We start from the raw sequence: 22,983 nt of genomic DNA, 5'->3' as shown, positions 1-22,983 counted from the left end.
AACGTTTCTACCACATTTCTTATTCTAGTTGTTGTAAAAGTCAGTGATCATAGGTAAAAAATTAACAACATTGTGATTAAAATTAATACCTGTTTATTTGTTCATCTATTTTAAAATACTACAATTTTTAATACAACTGATAATTTAACACCAAACCTTTTTTCCCAGATGTTCAAAGAAACTAAATCTTTTTAAATTTTGTTAAGCAACAACACATTGTTTTCTACAGATTTGGTCACACAGAATGAATGACCTTTCCAAAAGAGTCCAGCTGGCTGTTTGAAGTGTGACTCTGTATCACCCAGTGTGAACCAGCAGCAAGCAGACATCAGACAGCCTATTAAAGACTCAATTAGACGTTCTGCGTATTGGATTCCTGTGGCTATCTGTCCTATTGAAATACAATTACGAAGGAAAGGAAAACGAGATAAAGAGCAGAAGATAGAGACAAACACATGGGCAAAGGGAGAAGAAGATAGGCTGAGAGATTGATAAAGACACAGCGAGAGAGGACGGCTGAGTGAAGCGCCTCTGGCTTCAAAGAATGATTAGAGCTTGGCCAACTTAATGTGATCTCTCACACACATAAGTTATGGCCTCATTTTTTTCCTTGCGTCGCTGCACAAAAGCTGACATTAAAGATAGCTACTGTAGCGAGTAATCCAGTAATGTGCGACATGACTGATACAGATATTCTGTTCAATAACTGCCTCGCTGATGTATGCTGTTGACTTATAATAAATGAGCATCTCGGCATGCAGGAAAAATACTCAACTTAATCAAAACATTTATTTCCAGAGCTGCCATTTTGAAGTTGTCCATCTTTTCCTATTCAACCTTCCCATTTTTTACTTTGCTTCTATTCGCTCCATATTTAGTCTCACTCTTTTCTAACTCACTTGGTGAACTGCAACTAACTCTCTCCCGTAGAGATTTTATTGTGTTTTTGTTGCGTAATAAAAAATAATAAATGCAGCCAATGCTATGGGTTTTTCCTTCGTTTAATTTTTTTTTTTTTTTTTTTTTTTGAGACAGCAGGACATTTGGCATGTATTTCCTAGACTACAATTTAGAATGAACTGGTTTAAATGAATGAACAAATCAGTGAAGGAGATTTTTTTGTGTTGCAATTAGGTAAACAAAACTGCTTAATTGTTACTTTGAGCAATGAATTAATGAAAATATACCACATAGCAGTCAACGGGAAACAAAAAGTTTTAGTTATTTAGGTAATAACTGACAATTAATTTACATATACCCACACAAGAAAGTAAACCAATCAGCAAGCTGCTGCTGCACATCCAGTTAGGAAAGATCCAATCCAACATTAAGATGGTTTGGTTTGGGTTTTTTTCTTAGCACCTGTGATCATCTTATAAAATGTCACATACGAAGGAAAAATAAGTCAAACATCATTTAAATCTGATTAAATCAATCTGATTGATCATTTACATGAATGCGATTTGTATGCTCACCATGCTATGACTGCTGATTTGTTGAATTAAACTAATGTCAAACTAGCTTTTTTATCATGAAAATGAACTTAACTCCTTTGGAGGATGGTCTGATGTCAATGAGGGCCACAAATAATTAAGTTGTCTTGAAGAAAACTATAAGGATCAGACTGATACTCTGCTGAAAGTTCTGGGATTGGGCTATGTACAGAAGGTCTAGAAGTTGATTGTCTAGAGTAGAACAAGACAACTCTCCAATCAGTCCCCAGACCCTGATCCCACTGAGAACACATGGTCAGTCTAAAGGAGATAGGTGGACAAACAAAATCCCACAAATGCAGACAAACTCCAAACATTGAATATGCAAGAATTAGTATTGCTTTCCTTGAGTTTTCTGTCTGTTGTCTTTCTCCTACTGTGTCTGGGATCCTGTTGTGATATATCTTAGTACCTCATGTGACGCCTTGGAAAACATCGCTTCAGCTGAGACTTAAAGCAGCAAGTCTAAAAACGACCCCTAAACAAACTCAACCAAATCTAAAATCCAAACACAACGTGTAGCCCACGCATTTGTTAATGTTTGGGAACTGGAAAAAGTGTGTTACTCACTGCAAAGGAAAAAAAAAACAGACCTGAGCTGCTGTGAAAGAGAGTTGAGTGCACAAACATTGAAATAATGAAAACAAAGGACAGGAAATGTGAGGCTTGCACAAGGAAAGAGACTCCGCAGTCTGGTAGGAACGTCAAAACTCTGTCATATCTCCTCAAATCAAGGACTTGTCTGCAACCGTCTAGCAGTTTAAAATATCACACTCTGGAAATGCAAGATTCAAACTTTGGCTGAGATTTTATTTACTTTTGTTGGATGTTTCTGACTTTGGTTTACTCAGCTGAAACCTCTAAAGCCAGTTGGGATTCTACCTGCTGCTGGAACGATAAAACTTTGTCAAAGTAAAGACAACTCATTCTTCCCCAGTCGTTTATTTCCTGTTTCAATAATTGGATTTTTTTTTCTTTTTATTTATTTTTTTCACTCACTTCGGCATTGAATAGTCTCTTCTGTTGATCGGTTTCAAAGCAACCTAATTACATCCGTTGCAGTTCATTGCTCTGTAACAATGAAGTGAAGAAAAGTTCAAAAGGAACTCTTAGAACTACTCTGCTTTAATGTTCTTAGGGTCTTTAAACCTTCCTCCTCCCTTTCTTGTGTTTCTCCCTTCCCATCCTGCTCCATGCTTTTACACGTTAACTCTCCGTTGTTCCTATAGCAACCCATCCTCATCTCTCTATCATGGTGTGTATACATAGCCCGTCTCCAGGGGATTCGTTCACCAGCTCAGCAGAGATATTAGCAATTATGTGCTTGTTAGGAGTGGGCAGAAGATAAGAAAGATGTGTTTTGTGTCTGATTACTTTTTCCTCTGTGTTCCTGGGAGAGGTCTGGGAGTCCTCCGGGGGACAGTGCCAAACCCCCTTCTGCTAATCTAGTTGGAGTCCTGGTGGAAATATTGCACTTTTCCCTGAATTGGATTATTCATGCATGAAGTGCTGAATAAAAGGGATGGTGGGAGAGCTATTATGAGAGCTAATAGTTGAGAATATTAGGCAACCCCAACCCTCTTGATGTCTTTCTCTCTTTTGGACAGGTGTTTATGTGTGTGGACGCTTTGCCTGAGTTGTGTATTGTAATGGAGGAGTCAGGACTTTTGGTGTAAATAAATAGCAGATGGGGCATTAGGGTCTTAAGGGGTGTCTTATTAACCACCCAAGCCACTTCCAGGGGGTTCTACTAGGCCCCCTTCACACAGGAGGAATCATGCCATCAGTGTCAGTCAATCATTGTGTGATATTTTACCCCGTGGCTGCATCCTTATGCAATTGAAGCAGGTTGTAGCCTATGGTGTGGTGTGATAGTCTTGGGAATCTGTCACTGATGCATGTTTTAGGTTGTGGACAAAGGAAGTCAGCTATGTAAGGTGGAGAATAGATGTTATCAAACATAAAAATGACTAACTCAGTGGATTTTACCGGCATTGAGCTACAACACTGTATTTTAGTATTTAAAGGTAGGATAGGAGTTCCAGTCCATTTTCTTCAGGCTTATCCCACCGAGCTGCATCTCCAGAATACAGGAACATGCAACGTTTGTTCCCAGTGATTCAACTGAACATTTTCCACCGATTATTTGCACTTTTTCTTCCATAATATCTAACTACGCAACCCTGTGGCAATTTAATATGCTAGCACTAGCTATTTTGCATCAGTTTTATGGTGAAAAACTAGGCTGTTTTTAGGTTTCTTGTTTTTTTTTTTTGTTTGTTTTTTCTTAAATTCAAAATCAAAGGAGCTGATTGACACCGACGATCTGGGAAAACCCCCATGAACAACAACCTGAGCCTCTTCAGACTCACTGTCTTCTCTGTTACCTCGTCACACACACACACACACACACACACACACACACACACACACACACACACACACACACACACACACACACACACACACACACACACACACACACACACACACACACACACACACACACACACACACACCACACACATGTGCATTAGATACACAGCTCTGCCAGGGCAGGCAGCTTTCACAGACAACAGGTCCGTCACAGACAAATGTTTCCCAACACAAACAGACCCTAACCACAAAATTTAAAACAACTCCTGAAATGAGATTTGCAAACAGAACAGAACACCTAGCCAGTAACACTAGTCAGCTCGGCTCTAGCTTTGTTTTCTGTTCGGCTGCTCCAAGCCAAGAAATTGTGATTCCTGCACAGAGAGTGAAATGTTCGGGGGGCTTTCAAATGGCTATTTGATGGATGGGTAATGATTCACGATCATCAGGAACAGGATATTCACAATTATTAGATATGTTTTTTTCCGGGATGGAACATTTAGGAGGCAATAAAAATGATTATTTATTTTGATATAGAATATGATGGGTGTCAATCATCTGCCCCCCACTCTCACAGCCCTGCTCTCAGCTCTGTTGTTGAATCTTCCATGGAGTGACGAGACACTTAACGTGGCCAAGATGGCGTGGTGGGAATTGCCCACTGGGCTTCAAGTCAGCTCTTCAGAAACCTACGAGTGACAGCATACAGAGGGTTTGTCCATCTTATATCTACAGTCCTTGGTTCAAACCTAACATTGGCTGTGTAGCTGAATATCTCATGTTATTTGATTTCATGAGATTTGGATTGTGACGCAGGGGCGGCGTTAGGCCCGGCTACTTGGGCTGAAGCCCCGGATCTTTCATGGAAAGCCCCGGATCTAAATCGCGGAAGTAACATGCAGTACCAAAGTCCAACAGAGAGGGCGCAGCTGGCAGTAGTTTGTATACAGCCTGCCTGAGCCTCCACCACTGAAGAAGAAGCCCTTCAGCAGCCGGCTTCTTCTGCAGTCTCTGCCTGAAGCGCATGAGTGAAGATGGACATAAGGACGTTTTTTAGACCAAAAGTACAACGACAGAACCCCAGCTTTGATGAGACTGGTGCTGACTCAGGTTTGTGAGTCTTATTTGAAAATATTTGTTGTGCTGCTGGTTTGCCTAAAGTTAGCTTATCAGGTAAAGTGGTTGTAGAAAGAACGGGAATATTTACTATCATCTCACACTAAACACTAACAGGAACAATACTCTGCCCTGAAAATGCTTAATATGTAGCTTCAGATTAAAAATTATGTAGTAAAAGACATATACGATGTTGACTAGTGCATGTCACGTGTGTGTGTGTGCGTGCGTGCGCACGCGTGTGTTCGCGCGTGTGTGTGTGAGTTAAGCCCCAGATGTTCTTCAGTTCTTAATCCGCCCCTGTTGTGACCATAAAACAAGATTCTTGATACACGAAGCTGAAATTAAATTCTTCCTCCTCAGAGGTAAAGTGAGGAGCTACATCATCTGAGTGGAGCTTGACCTCCACATCAGTAAGAGTCAGCTCAGGTAGAAGCTGTTCCTTTTTAAATGACGTTTTTTCCAGAGACAAATGATAAATGGTCCGCTCTTGTATAGCGCCTCTCAGCTTTACACTACAGTGTCTCATTCATCCATTCACACACACATTCACACACTGATGGTGATGAGCTACGATGTAGCCACAGCTGCCCTGGGGCGCACTGACAGAGTCGAGGCTGCCGAGCACAGACGCCACCGGTCCCTCCGACCACCACCAGCAGGCAAGGTGGGTTAAGTGTCTTGCCCAAGGACGCAACAGCAGAATTCTCTGTCCAGAGCTGGGATCGAACCTGCAACCTTCCGATTACTGGACAACCCGCTCAACCTGTTGTACTTCTGCTGCCCCCCGAGACCCAATGGCAGACCCATGGATGGATGGATGGGTGGATCCTTGTGTTGGGTTTTGTTTTTGCTAACGCAAAAGGCCTGTAATTCAGATATTTATTACAGATTAGGTGTCATAAATGCGAGGTGTAATTTACAACACATACTTTTAGTGCAAACAAATCTTGTGTGATCTTACAACTGCATGAGATTTTATGTGACGTTATTTTAGAGAACTGGCCAAGACGATTAAAGTGCAAAACTCTGACATGAAAGGTGGTGACAGATATGCATGCTTCCAACGAACACTTGGGCTGTCGCTTTTTACTTTTTCTTTCCCCTTTTATATATTTCCCCGATGAAATGTTCACCCCTTGTTCTCTTTTTGCATCACTCATGTTTTATCCCCATCTGTCACTTCCTCCCTCATCTACTTCACCTGATGTTAAGCAGGAACTCATTATCATCAATGAGTGGATGAAGTTCCTGCAGCAGCACCTCCAGCCTTGCATCCTGCACTGCTGATCTGCTCAGTCACACACTCAAACACAACCTTTCCTGCTTCTCATCTCTACAGCTGCTTGTTAAGTCCGAAAGAATTCATGTCAGCCATTTGATTTACATGTTTCCTGCATGCCCAGTAATTCTCTCCAGAGGGAAAAAAACAGATTAGACTGAATGGATCCTACGAGCTCTGAGTGGTGGTTGGGTTGATTAGAATACAGAGCAGGATCGTGTCAATCATTCCACCAACATGGCGGGGAATCAAACGCCCAACCTGACCCATTTACCTGCTGCCCTTGTGCAAGCAGCAGAGTCAGAACTCATCATCGGACAGCCAGTCGAGGGAATTACCAGCAAGGGTGTTTTCTGTTCTCTGGGCTTGTCATCAAGAACGACCATTATTGCGTCAAGAGTAAAGTGAAGGAGGTTGTCGTCTTGGACTGCAGCCATGCAGCAGAATATTCAGGCAAGCTAGGGATTTGAATTGCTTTCCATTACAGAACACAGCAGCGAGGGTAATAACCCCGGGTTTGCTTCTTTTCTTTGCTCTCCTTTTTTGTCTGAACATTATGACTCCAAAATGTGTTTTAGTGTCATTAACAAGGGCTGCAAACATGAAACGCTGCTGTGTTTTTTTAATTGGTTTGAAAACAAATGTAGAGCTGTTAAGTTTAGCTTTCTATGTGAACTCTTTCTTCTGTTATTCCCACTGAATTTTTCTATAAGGACCAAAAACAAGAGCTGCTTAAATCTAATGTTTTTGGTTTTTATCGTCAGCAAATCAAAATAAAAGAAAGAAAGAAATTAGGTGTCAGTTTTTAAGCAGCTTTAGTTTTTAGACTGTCACCTAAAACTTAAAGCATTTTGGTTAAAAAAGAAAAGATATCTGTCAGATTTGGACTTTTTCTTGCTTTGACAGCACTCTTCTGATGTTTTCTTTCTTTATCATTTCCTTCAACTTTCCTCAGAAGCTAAAAGGAGCCTGAAACTTATAAGTTAAAATTCTTCTTCATCACACCTCCGGCCTTGTTTGCACCTCTAGATCCTACTTTCATTCACCTTTGATTGCTTCCTGAGAGATTTGAGTTCCTTTCATTTACGGTGCTCAAGACCCACAGTACAAACTGCTAAACTCACACTCTGTCATCTTGTCTACTAAAAGCATGTTAAGGTAAAAGTAATTTACTCTTGCCTGAGCTAGAATGACTTATTTTGTCATTTGAATTATGTGACATGTGCTGCACGAATATATGGTAAAAGGAAAGTTCAAAGTTTGGACTAATGAGCTCATTTTGGGGTTTTAAGTGAAGTTTTGTTCAGAAAAAGGCAGTCAGAGTGATCCCAGTTTGGAGCATGTACTGTACACACATAAAACCAAATATCCTCCCCGCCCATCTAGGAAAAAACTTGGATCCGCCTCACTTTGTTTTCAGATAAAATAAATAAAGTAAAAAAAAAAAAAGGTTTAACTGCGTAGCTCATTTGTAAGCCTGCCAAGCCTGTAGGTGGCAGTAGTTTCCCAAATCTTCTATGTCATTGCCAGAGAAACATTCTTTGGGCATGGAAGGCAATAACCAACCAAAACACCGTCTTTCGTTTTGCATTTCTATGTTTTTAATATTTCAAATCCTTTAAACAGTAAAAAAAAATAAAAAAATCTGGATCTATTTCCAATCTGATTATTTGCTAGTATGACTCCATTAGAATTCCTGTCTGATTCTCCAAACTGAGATCAATCTGACATTCATCTACAGCAGGAAAATACTGAACTTGACAAAATTTAAATGTGAGCTGAAACTTGCATTATCAAACAAAAAGCAGTGTATCAGTAAAGTGTTGCGGTATTTACTGATCTCGTTAAGTCAGATTAGTTATCTCAAAATTGCAAAACTCCAGCTAAAAGTACAAAGTTTGCAAATTAATTTGCAATACAAATACCAATTAAAAGTTATATAAGTGGAAATATTAGAAAGAAAATCAATGAAATATCAGGTTGATCTGCTCTAATCTTTTTCGTCTTTGTGGAAAAAATGTTCTTCTGGTACCTTTTTATTCGATTAAAAGATTTAAAGTTCTAAATCATCAAGAAAGCTTCTCAGTTTTGTGTCTGCTATGAACATTCCTCTATAAGCTTTGGTGTGCAACAGCATTTGATCTTCTTCAACCAAAACTGTAATTAGGCTCCTGATAAAGTCGTACTCTTTAGAACAGGCTGTATTTGGGGGGGTGGGGGATTTTTGATCAACAGTAAGTGAAATTTTAAAATTAAAAAGCAACAGATAAATGAACGTGCATGGACATGTGCACGGACAGGTGTGTAAACAGGTTTTGAATGTGTGCGCACCCGTGTATGCGGACGTTTCTCTCTGGAGTGTTTGCTGGCCGGTTAAGTGGAGAGCCAGTCATCGCTCTCCCTGAGGTCGGATGAAAATATGAGTCGGACTCTCCCAAGTTCTCTTAGAAATCCTCCTCTCTCGCTGTCACTCCACATGACTCATCCCATCGCTCCCTCTTCTCAGACACACCTTCCCTGGGAAAAACACTTTCTCACTTACACACACACACACACACACACACACACTTAGTTGACACAAAGGAATCTAGTGTATTTCCTGCACATCCTTTTTGTGGTACCTGGAGACGCTCCAGCATACCTGAGCACAGTTTTTTAATCAACTCCTTCTCTTTCCTGCCTGTTTCTTCTCTCCCACGGCTTCTTTCCATCTCCTTTATTTCATCTAATATAATGGGATAATTGTGTCAGCGACCCTGAGAGCACAAAGCTCTCGGGTGATAATGAAGAGGAAAACACTGTGGTTAGCATAATTTTGTTTATGTGTCAGCTTTAGAGTGTGTGAGGGGAAAGTTTGTGGTGAACACATACATTTTTTAACGCCACTAAATGTGTGACCTTGAGTCAAGGAGTTATCAGCATTTTCCAGCTTAAGCCAACTCACCTGTGGAAAAAAATAATAATAATAAAAAATTCTTAGACTTGGAAAAATGAAGACACGTCCCCCTCTCCCTCCTTTTTTATTTCATTGGGTCTCTCCCTCGTGGAAGTGTGTGAGCATTAGCAAGGTTGTTTTTCAGTGCAGCATAGTTTCAGGCTATTATAGAAACAAAACCACCCGGGAGGCCGGAGCATTATGAGTGTTGGAACAGCTAAAAGCCGAGGAACAGATGAGTTCTCCCGGCTGTGTCTATTCGTGGCTCAGGCGGGTCCGCGGGGCATTCAGCCTCCATAAATATACATGCTGCGTAAGGCTATTCTCAGATTTGTCCCACCCCCCTCGCTAGACTAATATTGCTTAATAAATACTTTCAGCTAGGCCTGATGTTGGGTTGGAATCTCTGCAAGATGCAATCATGAAGATTTTCCCCAGAAATCAATAGAAATTTAGACCATTCGTGCAAACTGTCACCAGACTAACTGTCTTGTTGTTAGTTGTGTTTGCAGGCTTATTAGCAGTGATTACACACTTTAGTTAGATGTGGGATCTCTGCAAGTGTCTGAAACTCTTATTTTATGGTTGAAAAACAGAAAAGTTGAACAGCAACAAGAGGACTGGGTCTAAAAAGTTCAAAACCCCAGACTGAAAATGTCTTCATATATTTCATATTATTATTGTGTAATAAAGCACAAAGAAACTATCTGTTAGGAGTTCTTTCTTGAAGCTGTAAGGCCAAGCAGAGATGTGATATTCTTAAGGTGTTCATATAAACCAATCTTAAGGCAAAGCATGAAATAGTAATGAAATAAAAGTATTAATGCTGATGGGTGCAATCAGTGCATGTGTAAGAGTTTTTTCAGTATCTCTCTTTTGGGACAGTGAAGCAGTTTTCATCACTTGTAGAATCACTTCCTTCATCATACCTGCTCTAGATACGTTATTAGCACACCTGCAGCCACTTAACAAGAGCTTCTGGTCTCCATAGGTCACCTCGTCTGTCTGCATTTAGGTCCTAAACCTAGAGATGACCAGATGGAGCTTCTTTACACTCTGAAGATTTCCAACTGATTGTGTTGAGGTTATGAAACAGAACGAAATCACCTTTAATGCTGCCATTTGGATCTCTACTTCATCTTTAAACACTCCAAACATGGAAAATAAATCAGATTTCTGTTTGGTGTTTGGTTTTAGAAATTATGTGCCTAAAACTTGATGTTTGAAAAAGTTACCTTTTGTGATGTCACAAATGGAAAAATTAACATACAACCACCTCTTGTTTACAAGAGAAAGCTGCTGCTGGAGGAGCAGCAGCTCCTCTCCTATCCTCTCACTGATGTGAGCTTCTCAGCTTATAACAGAGGAGAGGATGAGTGGGCGTGGCCTGTTCCAGCTTGTTTTCTTAAAGTGGCAGAACCCAGAAATGGCTCATTCTGGCAAGTACTGAAACTGTCAAGAATGAAACTGCTGAAATCCATTCATGTGGGAGGGATTTAATGCAGAACTCTAAAAAAAAGAAATGTTTAGTATAAACTATAATTATTATAACTTAAGAAAAAAGTGCACAAATGTTTTCAAACATGGTGAAAGAAGTCTACATTAAAATAGTGATACCTGATGAAAAATGTTGGGTGTTCAGCTCAATATGTGGAAAAAACACTGCAAATGGTCCTTAAACCGTTTAATTTTTAAAAGAATGAAGCTCGCTTCAAATCAGGGCTTCACCTAAAACTGCTCTTTCTGCAGAGGGTGATTTCGAGTTTTAGCTCAAGTGCGCACCTTTAACAATTAGCCCTTAAATAGATAAGGCCAAGTTCATTTTAGGAAGCAGTAAAGGCTGCAAATGCATTTGAGCTACACTTTCCATCCCTGTAAATGACAATAACGTTTATGTCTTCCTGGATGTAATACATAATGGGGTTTGTACCAAAACAGCCTGTGTGAGGTTGTCTCAGGTCAACAGCATGCAGGACTTTCACATTTTAAATGTAATCATTTAGTACTTTGCCACTGGGAGACCTCTCTGCTGCAAAAGTGAAGCTATCTTGAGCAAAGCTGGTATATAATCATGCAATTTGTTGAGCTGACCCTTTTAACTGGTTGGCATTTTTGCTGGAGGTTTGATTTGTTGGGACTGAAACAACCAGTTTACCACCCACAGCAGCCAACTCCACGCCGGGGTAACCTCACAACACATGAACGGACTCCCTTTCTGGTATATTTGATCACGTTTCACTTGAAAGTACTTAGCATCAAATTCGAATGGCAGCAGTAGTAAACAACCAGCTCTCCCTCTCTCTCCACCTACTCTCAGTATTTCTCTCTCGTGCACCAGTCTCTGTAGGCTATGAACTGGAGAGGCTATAATTTATCATGAGCATGACAAATTACTGTGGTGTGTGTGTACGCGCATGTGTGTGTGTGTGTGTGTGCGTGTGTGTGTGGAGTAGCGAAACGCAAATAAAATAATTGACACATTCTTTCCTCTGCAAGGTGGAAACAAATTAAAATAATTGTTTTTGTGTGTTTTTATGTTTTAGGAGCATCTGTAAACAAATGCAGCGTCCACTTCTCCATTTACTGTAAATCTTTTCATATTACAGATGCTAGCGTGCTCCCATCCTGTATCACCAATCAACCTTTTGGACTCTGGAAAAGAAATAGAAGTCTTTGGGGAAAATTTGAAAAAGGAATTGTCAGAATGCTCTAACAAGAGATGCAGCTGCTCTGTCCAAGGTGAAATTAAACGGTCGTGGTGCCACACAGGAGTCAAACTTCAACTTCCAAGTCCCTCATTTAATACTCCTCCAACGCCTCATTTTCTCTCTCTTTTATAAAAGTCTTCGCTCATAAATAATGCATAATTTTTTCCTACCTTCAAATATTGTCACTGTCGGTCTATAAAAGCTCCAATATCCTGATGTGTGCATTATAAAGCCTTTCCTTGCATGAAAACCAGAGACTTTTGGGGGAACGAGTGCACCGTTTGGTTCTGAGTCACTCACAGCAGTTGGGCGAGTAATCAAGAGCTGTTTTGCTGGGTTAAAAGTTTTCTTTGAAATAAATTTTAAACTTGTACATTTAGAAATGACAAAAGAAGCCAGCATGTCACTGGGATCACTTTAAAAAACATTTCTGCCATTAACATTTTCCTCTCCCAAACTGTAGTGTAAAGCACTTTGGAGTCCTCGGACTCAGAAAGGCGCTATAAGTGAAGGTCATTTATCATTTATCATGTCACATTAGCTGCACAAGGTAGCTTCTGTCTTGATGTATTAATAGTTCAGCCAGAATGACAATGAGAACTAATTTGGGGGCAAAGTTAAATGCGTGTAATTATCTATGAAATGTTAGAGTTGAGGAAAAGAAAGAACATATTAGGCAGTGACTTTTATTTGCTCATGATCTTGTGGATTTAGTACTAAGCAGCTGGTTGGCAAATTCTCACCAGAAGTCATGAGGAAGCATTTATGCTCACGTGTCAGTCCTCTGGAACATTTGTGGACAATTTCAGGGCTGGAATTTATGTGAAAAACCACAAAACAATATCATTTAACAGATGTTCTGAAATGCATTGTTACCTCCTGATTTGACTATTTTGTAAAAAAATACGCTCATTTTGAGCTTACGTGTAAAAACATAATTCTCCCTATAAAATAAAACATTTCTCCACCATCAGATCAAAACGTTTGAATCGTGAGATTTTGTCCTTTCTTTAGTCAAGACTTGTTTACTTTTGAAGCAATGCAGCTCAAACTGTTGGAACATTTGGGAATAATTCAAGTGAAATATGTTTTGATAAAAGTTCCACATTACTGTAATTATGTTTTTTTAAATATAGATTTTTTTAGTGACAAGCATCATAAAGCTAAACATTACTTTAGTCTTCAAGCCGGTTTTATCCAATAAAACGCTGACCTTTAGTTTACACCTAAAACAGGGCAAGAGGTGACTGTGTGTGTGTGTGTGTGTGTGTGTGTGTGTGTGTGTGTGTGTGTGTGTGTGTGTGTGTGTGTGTGTGTGTGTGTGTGTGTGTGTGTGTGTGTGTGTGTGTGTGTGTTGCCTCTCTGCTTATCTGTGTGCAGTCGTGTTTTGCTTTTCACACCAGTTCTTATCATCACTTCTGACTTATCGTGCAAAATTCTTCCCATCAGGGGTTGTGTTTTGTTTTGCAAATGTCTGTGTTTGCTTAACTTTCCACGCGGGTGTGTTGTTGCTCCAAAACAACCAGAATAGACGGGTGGCGGCCATCGATACCAAAGTAAGCAGATCTGACTAAACACAGATCCTAATGCCACCAGCTGACTGTCTGTCAGGCTGTTTGGGTCAAATCAGTCACAGTAAGCACTTTTATTTAAGCTAATATTCTATTAGTAAAAGATAAAATATTTTAAAAAGACTTAATACTGAATAACATACAAGACTTAATTATTGTAGCTGAACATCAAAATCTGATAAATTAATAAAGTTACACAGCTAAGGACTGATATTTATCATTTTTGTTAAGTAGATTTTATTTTAAAACGACAAAAAAATCTGTTTTATACAAAACCTTGAAGCAATAAGAACAGAAATAATATTTCTGTATGCATATTCTTAATAAGTATCTTACTTTTTGTTGGCAAAATAGTTTATTTTTGGAAAGATTGAGTTATTGCTGCGATTGTAAAAGTGTTAATCTCCAAAATTTCATTGTGGTCCATGCAGCTTTATCAATACTGGCTCTTTACAAGCTTTAATATCACCAGCTGATGTAAAATGAAGCATTTCCAGGGCAAGTCTGAAAGGAAATTCTTACTTCTGCCAAAAACTAAGAACAAAAATCATCATTTACACATAACTATTATGTTTATTGTTGAGATTTAAGAAGCTCTGAGCTGTTTTAGGGCTCTAATGATGCACTTCGGTATTGGCCAGCAGAGACATTTAAGTCTAATTTATACTTCTCTGTCAGCTCCACCAGGAAGAGACACACGGCGGAGACAATTATCCCTCACACTTCTCTGTCTCCTGGGGAGTGTTGCAAAGTAATACCCCGACAGGGCAACAGAGGGCGTAGCGCTGTTCTGTGGTATCCAAGATAGTGCATTTACTATTATGTTTATATTGTGTTTTTTGTATTTAAGAGACTATTTAACACGGACAATTTGTCCCTCATTCTCTTCTATCTCTTCATGCGCTCGCCACCTCTAAACCCACGTTTCCCGTCATCTTGTCATTTCCGTCCACAAACAAACAGCTTGCTGCGTATCCTTATACTCCTCCAGTCATGGGGGACTAAAAAGTTCATATTTTTCCATGAGGTATTCTTCAAGCATCTCCTTGTCTGCCGCTAGACATCCTCGGCTCTCTTTATATTTTTGAGGGCGCAATGGCGGCGTCTTGACCAATCACAAGATTGCGTTCTCCGTCTTGATGGACTTATGTTTAGAAAAGAGAGCTCGACTCTGTCCTTCCTTGAGAGCGGTCTCCAGCAGGCTTGCAAGGACGGATAATGGCATTGCGTGCGTCTGCCCCGACGCAGACGGAGACGTATAAATTAGGCTTTAGAGCAGATAAACACGAGTTTAGAACGTTTTCATTTTTACCAGTGTAGGCCTTTTCTTTTAATGGGGTAAACATAAAATCCACAGTAATTTACTGACATTTTCTCCATAAATTTCATAATGATTAATTTTCATTAAAACGGTGGATGCTGATTTTATAGGTTGAAAACTTCACAAAGAAATTACTTGTGAATTTTCTTCAATTCAATTTTTCTAGTTTTCGTGGTCTACATTTTCTTAAAGCCAGGGCCACATGGTGTGTTCTGCCGCTGTCGCACTAGCCTCTTTTATAAGACACACCACGCCGGCAAATCGGAGTAATTTTACTGCAATCCTATGTCTATAAACGCACCATGCCGGCATGGCGTTGCGTAAATTTTGCGGCATTCGTTCCGCCTCGCTTGGTAGTAATATTGCAGTAATGGTCTGTTGTATGCGCCCTGGCGCAACAAAGGCAGATGTCATGATGACGTGGGAAGTTATTGCTGAGCCTGGCTGGCAAATTTATTGAAAATGAAAGTAAACAGAGACTGCACAGGGACTGATGGGGACAGACACCTTTAGGAGCTGCTTGTTAAAAAAAACTTAACGATCACGGCTTCAATCGCAATAAAAAGCAAGTTATGTCCAAGATAAATGGAAGTCTGCGGCAGCGCAGAGACCGCCCCCATACCCCCTTTATGCCGCCATCACCTAATCTTTTATAAAATTGCCACGATTGCGCCACATTACCGCCATGTTCTGATCTTATAAACGAACTTTATCCTCCCCAGGAAGCCGCGGCAAATCCAGTTTTGCAAACACTATGGTCCTGCAAAAGCAGCTACTGTGAGCGTTCTAGTGGCACACTGCACAATGTCTCACTCTAGCAGTACCTGCTAACAACACTGCTGATGTTGATCTATGTCCATTGGCCTCTCATGTGAAGAGCACTGTTACCAACCTAGGTGTCTAAATGGATTCTGGCCTCAATTTTGACATGCATATTAACTGTGTTTTCCGTTTGGCTAGAATTAAGCCTCTACTATCAAGAGTTCATCTGGAGTCTGTCATTTATGGTCCTCCCTAGAATGGACTACTGTAATGCGCTATATGCCCAAGTCAGGGTGCAGTGACATGGTTACAGTTAGTCCAAAACCCCGCCACTAGGTTCCTGACAGGCATGACGCACAGGGAGCACATTACTCCGGTACTGGAACATCTGCACCGGCTCCCTGTGTATTCCATGGTGAAATTCAAAGTGTTAACTTTGGTGTTTAAAGCTCTTCAGGGGACTGCTCCACCATACCTGGAGAGGCTTTTGAATAGGCATGTTCCATCAAGAGCCCTCCGTTCAGCTGATAGGGAATTATTGATGGTTCTGCATTCCTGGTGTAGGTCACGGGGGGATCGTGCAATCTAAAGTGTTGGGTCCGAGGCTGTGGAATGAACTGCTTTAACAATGTGCCAATCACTTTCTGCTGATTTTGAAGTCCCGTTTGAAGACGCATTTCTATGTTAATGCATTCCAACAGCAGATGTCGTAGCATTAGTTCATTGTCCAACAAGTAAAATGGTGTTTTATTGTGTTTAATGCTTTTTATGGTTGTTTTATACTGTTTTTACATGTGTTTCTTATTACTTCTTGCATTGTTCAGCACCTTGGGCATCCAATGAGCTAGCGGAAGGGTCTTTATTATAAATAAAGTGAAATTAAATGAAATGAAACTAGCATTTTGAAACTTGTTTTTGAAACACATTTTCCCAACTTTTGAAAACATTGGTTTAGTAACTTTGTGATGAAGGATGAATTATCACTGAAGTGTTGCTCTATTCCTGAAGTTATTCATTCGTCCAGGGTTAACAGTAGACATCTATGGTTCCGTTATCTGCACATTTAATCTTGTAGAAGGAGTTGGGCCCACTTGTGTGGTTTCTCGGTGTAAACAGACACTGAAGGGAATTAAATGAAAGCTGGTGGGAAAAGTTAACAGCAACACGACCACTCCAACACACCAACAAGCAAACGCTCCAAATAAATTGCTCTCATACAAAAGCACAAAAGGCTCAAGAAACAATGTCTTGAGCCAAAACCCATCAGCACCAGCCGCTTTATCACACAGGCAGAAATAAAAGTTCCTGCAGGAAGACGAGTAGAAAGGAGGAGGATCGATATTCCAATACTGCCCTGTCTGCTCCACTTGCCTCCAACGTTATCCCACATCATTGCAGCGGACACGGAGAAGACAAATGACTCCCATGTCAAGAACATGGGACGGAGGGGGGGAAGGTGCTCTGCAGGGACGTGAGAAGTGCTGTAGCATCTGCAATGACAGCAGCAAAGACTTCACAGCACAAGAATGCCACTAAAATCTAAGGGAGCACCTGAGTCTGCTGAAACGACAGGACAGAAAATTGCTTCTGAGGTGCCACTACAGTAGTAAAAGCATACGACCTAGATATGAGAAGACAAATAGACAGAATACACAGTTTTTATGAGCTGTGTGCTAATGCACAGAGTGCACTAATTGCCCCCTAGCTCCTCAAGGGATGCATAAACAGTCACACATGCGTCTCCACGCTTGCACCAAGTCGGATCTGTTCCTGGAGCAGATAGTGCAGGTAGGAGGGCTGGGGGCCTGTTTGTGACAGCTCAGAGTGACAGGCAGGTTGCAGAGAAAAGTTGCAGAAACAAGTGAAGATGGATGAAGGGGGGAGTGTTTTCTTTGTACCACAAAGACTCCTCTGTTGTTTTTGATCTGTTCCGACTTCAAAGTGCAAACGTCTGTTTTTATTCCCGGCAGAACTCCCTCTGTTACCTTATCACACATCTCATTTGTGGGGCTCCACACGCACACACAGCAGCAGCACAAGGGTTGAGGGCCCAGCTTGACACAGACTTGACAAATTAGATTTTGCAGTGATTGATGCTGAATCAACAGCAGAAAGCAAGTTGAAATAGAAGCGTGGGTTGAAATTGGAGAGAAAAGAACATAAAGAGAGATGGTTTGAAATTAGAGTAAGAAAGCCTGAAAGACTGACATAAAACTGGATCAAAGAACGTGTCTCACTATAATAATTTGCATCTTCTACTTGATACGAGAATTCAGTCAGGCAGATTCATTGACAGCGTCAGACTGTGGTTGCAATTTGTGGAACATAGTTATGAGCAGATTCATCAAGGTTTGTGTGCGTCTGTGTAATTAGAAGATTTTGAAATGTGGGGTCTTTGTAGTCCGGCTACAAGAGCTGAATCAATATTAATCAAAAACACAACCGAAGGACTGATGCACAAAAAAGGGAAACATTCAGAACTAAATACAAAGATGCTTAAAAAGCAAAGGACATATAAACACCTGAGGAAAAAAACTGTTTATTTTTTTCATCCATCCGTTCTCTTTCGTTTATCCGGAGTCGGGTCGCAGAGCAACAGACTTAGTCGAGAGCCACAGACTTCCCTCTCCCCAGCCACTTGGGCCAGCTCTTCAGGGGGAATCCCAAGGTGTTCCCTGGCCAGTTGAGAGACATAGTCCCTCCAGCGTGTCCTGGGTCTACCTTTAGGTCTCAATGTGGAGGAGCAGTGGGTCTACTCCGAGCCTGTCCCAGATGACCAAGCTTCTCACCCTCTTTGTAAGGGAGAACCCAGACACCCCGAGGAGAAAACTAATTTCAGCCGCTTGTATCCATGATCTAGTTCTTCCGGTCACTACCTGCTGGTTTAACTTTTTGTACATTAAAATTACAGAGACGTACTCCTCTGAAAACATTTTTAAATCTACTTCTTAAGCAAAAGTCTGCAAAAACTCATGATTGTTATATTTATAAAGCTTAATTTAGTAACAAGCCCCACCCAAACCTGATTACTGCCTTACCAGTGGAGGTAATAAAGGCTAAAGGATCTCAAAAATCAACACATCCTACCTCTTTCTAACGACATTCAACAGCAAAACAACCCAAATTATTATCTAAAGCTATTCCGGCCTCACATAGTTACGATGAAAGGTTAAAGGTCACAATTCAGGAATTTAAGAAAGTTATGTATAGGACAAAAATGCTATCACAGAAGAGTTGAAGGCCAAAGTTTCCGCTAGTTACAATTACTCTTCTCTCTTTTACTTTGTTGATGCCCCCAACCCCGTCTTTTCACCAGGAGCAAAAGTGACGTGTAATGAAAGAAAGAAAGAAAGAAAGAAAGAAAGAAAGAAAGAAAGAAAGAAAGAAAGAAAGAAAGAAAGAAAGAAAGAAAGAAAGAAAGAAAGAAAGAAAGAAAGAAAGGAAGGAAGAAAGATCTTTTAGTGTCTCTCAAGATAAAAATCACGAGGCGCTTCATAAAAATGTTAAATTTAAGTATAAAAAAGTTTTTCAAAAATGATTTCAAATGTATTTAAAATAATAGAAAATATTGAAATTGTAATAAATAAAATAATTATGTAAGGAAAGGGAAAGAGAAAATGAGTAAGAAAGAGGGAAATCAGTGGATTGCGGGGAAAGGTGGAAAAAACAATAAATAATAATAATAATAAAAGCAGTAAATGGCCTGTATTTGATATAGCGCCTTCTAGAGTCATGGAACCCCCCAAGGCGCTTTACAATACAATCAGTCATTCACCCATTCACACACACATTCACACACTGGTGGGGATGAGCTACAATGTAGCCACAGCTGCCCTGGGGCGCACTGACAGAGGCGAGGCTGCCGAGCACTGGCGCCACCGGTCCCTCCGACCACCACCAGCAGGCAATGTGGGTTAAGTGTCTTGCCCAAGGACACAACGACAGCGACAGACTGAGCGGGTCTCGAACCTGCGACCTTCCGATTGCGAGGCGAGCACTTAACTCCTTTATCTCAAAATAATAGAATTTGTTCTTTCAGATTTGAAAATTCTAAGCAGGAAAAACAAATGTTGCTGTTTTCTGAGCACAAACAAACCTATTTGACTTGTTGTGAAATAATATTTATGTTTATGTTTATTCATTTAGCAGACACTTTTATCCAAAGCGACTTACAATTTATCACCTAAAGGGCATGTTGTGATCTGTGAGGGAAACCGTAGTACCTGGAGGAAACCCACGCATGCATGGGGAGAACACGCAACTCCACGCAGAAAGGCCTTAGCCGAGTTTCGAACCTGCAACCTTCGTGCTGTGAGGCAACAGTGCTAACCACTGCGCCACCATGCAGCCCTATTTAGTTGGCCAGTTATTTAGATTTACTTTGATTAGCTCTTTTTGTAATTTCATTTGCACATTTTGGTTTATTCTTTGCACAAAAACACTAAATACACAATGCAAAACAGCTTTCTACTAAATACCATTTCCACCTAAGAAGCTTCTGCTTGATAAGATAAGAGTTGCACAGAAAACAAAATAGCTGAAATTTATTTTGGAAACATTGAAACATTTGCTTGGTGACCGTTTGTTTCAACACAGTGGATGTTTCCATTGGGCTCAAGCATTTGAATTTTGCTGTGACTTTATCTTTGTTTTTACAAACCAGAACAAAATCATATCTGTGTTTTGGAACCTTCCTGCTTAAATGCTGAGTAAAAGTGTAAATATAGAGACAACACAATCCATGAATATTAGTAACTTTATAAAGCAATCATAAATAAAATACAAGAGGCATACTCTTCTTCTCTTCTCATTTTCACCGTACGTAGTTTGGTTTAGTTAGAAAAATGTGTTCATAAACTTTGAATTAAATTCAAAGTTAATGTTGAGTTAGATTGTATTTTTACTGACATATTGTTCTGAATCAACTTCGGCTTTTCTCAAGGAACTTTTGATCTGAGGTTGAACTGTGTGTGAGTCCCCTCTCTCGACTGAGGTGGTCCCAGGACGCACAGGGCAGTTTCTCCAGATGCCCTGAAAGTTTAAGACACAGATTTATCCAATATAAAGCCCCTCCCCTCAGCCTCAGTCTTCAGCAGTCCAATGCCCAGACTTTTAGCAGAACACATTTCTGTCTCTGATGTTAATAGAGAGAAGTAGCTTCCTTGCTGCTCTTCTTAACAAAAGGCCATCCTTCAAAATCCTACTTCTCAAGGTGCATTCTGTCACGAACTCCTCCAGCTGACTGCATTCCATTCATTCCTGCCACCAACGTGGCGACTGACGTCATCACGCCGGCACTACTTAAGGAAGTGCCGGCGTTTCATTCATTGCTCAGTCATCGTTTCTCACCAGACTTTGTATCGAGTCTCCAGGCTTACCAGCCCTCAAAACACTCAAACTACACCTACAGGAGATAACCACGCCGGCTATCTCCGTCTCTCCGCGTCTGGGCAACAGAACTCTCAGTCACGCTTCAGATCTGCCAACGAACCTGACAGGATGACTGAGCCATTCCCGTGACCTCTGTGGACGGCCGGCCCATCATGCCGTACCCTCTCACCCACCGATCTCAGGGTCTCCACATGACTATTGACCAACACCGGGAGACCCTCCACTTCCTGGTCATCCAGGCTCCGGCTACGCCTCTCATCCTAGGTCATTCCTGGTTCTACCGCCATGAGCCTCACATCTCCTGGTCCACCAGTAAAGTCCTGGCCTGGGGCACGGGTTGCCATAACCACCGGGACTCCCCTGCACCTCGGGCAGCAGCAGCTCCTCCCAAAGACGTAGACCTGACGCTCGTCCCTCCTCAATACCACGACCTCGCTCAGGTCTTCGCTAAAGAACCCACTACCAGGTTACCTCCTCACCGACCCTATGACCTGGAGATCAGGCTCCAGCCCGGCACCACCCCCCCTCGGGGTCGCCTGTTCTCCCTCTCTCCGGCGGAAACCCGGGCTATGGACAATTACATAACTGATGCCCTGCAGAAGGGATTCATCCGTCCCTCAACGTCCCCCGGGGCCGCGGGGTTTTTCTTTGTTAAAAAGAAGGAGGGGGATCTCCGGCCCTGCATAGACTATCGAGGGTTAAATAAAATAACGATCCGGGACCGCCACCCTCTCCCTCTCATGGGCACCGCTCTGGACGCCATCACACAAGCCGCAGTGTTTACTAAACTGGATCTGCGCAGCGCCTATAACCTCATCCGTATTAAGGAAGGTGAGGAGTGGAAGACCGCTTTTATCACGCCCACTGGCCACTATGAATATTTGGTGATGCCTTTTGGACTCTGCAACAGCCCCGCCGTCTTCCAGCGGTTCATCACAGATGTGCTGAGAGACATGTTGGGTCGCTGGGTCTTTGTGTATCTAGATGACATCCTCATCTACTCCCGCACGGCCGAAGAGCACATCCGTCATGTTCGAGCTGTTCTGTCCCGCCTCCTGGACCATGGACTTTACTGCAAACTGGAGAAGTGTGCGTTTCACCAGGAGTCCACCTCCTTCCTGGGTTTTACCATCTCCTCCCAGGGCCTGAAGATGGACCCCCAGAAGGTTCAGGCCGTAGCTCAGTGGCCTCTACCCACGACCCTGAAGCAGCTGCAAAGCTTCCTGGGTTTCTCGAACTTTTACCGGAGGTTTATACGCAACTTCAGTTCCCTCGCAGCACCTCTGACCTCACTCACCAAAACCACCAATCAGCCTCGCCCTTTTCGCCTTACTCCAGAGGCTGTCAGTGCTTTCCATGAGCTGGTCGGACGTTTCACTAAGGAACCCATCCTCCTCCACCCGGACCAGACCCGGCCCTTCGTCGTGGAGGTGGACGCCTCGGATGTGGGAGCGGGGGCCGTTCTCTCGCAACGGGGTCCAGACTCTAAGCTCCACCCATGTGCCTACTTCTCCCGGAAGTTTTCCCCCACACAGCAGAACTACGGGGTCGGCGACAGAGAGCTGCTGGCAATAAAGTGGGCGCTGGAGGAATGGAGGCAGTGGCTCCTGGGGACCACCGATCCCTTTCTGATCTGGACCGACCACCAGAATCTCATTCATCTACAGACTGCCCGCCAGCTCAACCCTCGTCAGGCTCGGTGGGCCCTCTTTTTCGAGCCGTACCACTTCCATATCGCCTACCGGCCCGGCTCCAAGAACCTCAAGGCGGACGCTCTCTCTCGGCGTTTCGCACCAGATGCCGGCCCCCCGGAGCCTCGGACCATTCTACCGGCTCAACGCTTCCTGGCCTCCCTCCAATGGCCGTTGGAGCAGTCCATACAGGCGGCACTTCCTGGCGATCCAGCGCCGCCGGAGACCCCACCGAACCGCCTCTACGTTCCTGCCTCCTGCCGGCAAGAGGCGCTCACGTGGGGGCACTGTTCACGGCTCGCGGGACATCAAGGGCAAGCCCGTACCCTCCAGTTCC

Source organism: Nothobranchius furzeri, chromosome 18 (genome assembly GCF_043380555.1).
Source record: "Nothobranchius furzeri strain GRZ-AD chromosome 18, NfurGRZ-RIMD1, whole genome shotgun sequence".
NCBI classification, from domain to species: domain Eukaryota; kingdom Metazoa; phylum Chordata; class Actinopteri; order Cyprinodontiformes; family Nothobranchiidae; genus Nothobranchius; species Nothobranchius furzeri.
This window is presented reverse-complemented; position numbering follows the sequence as displayed.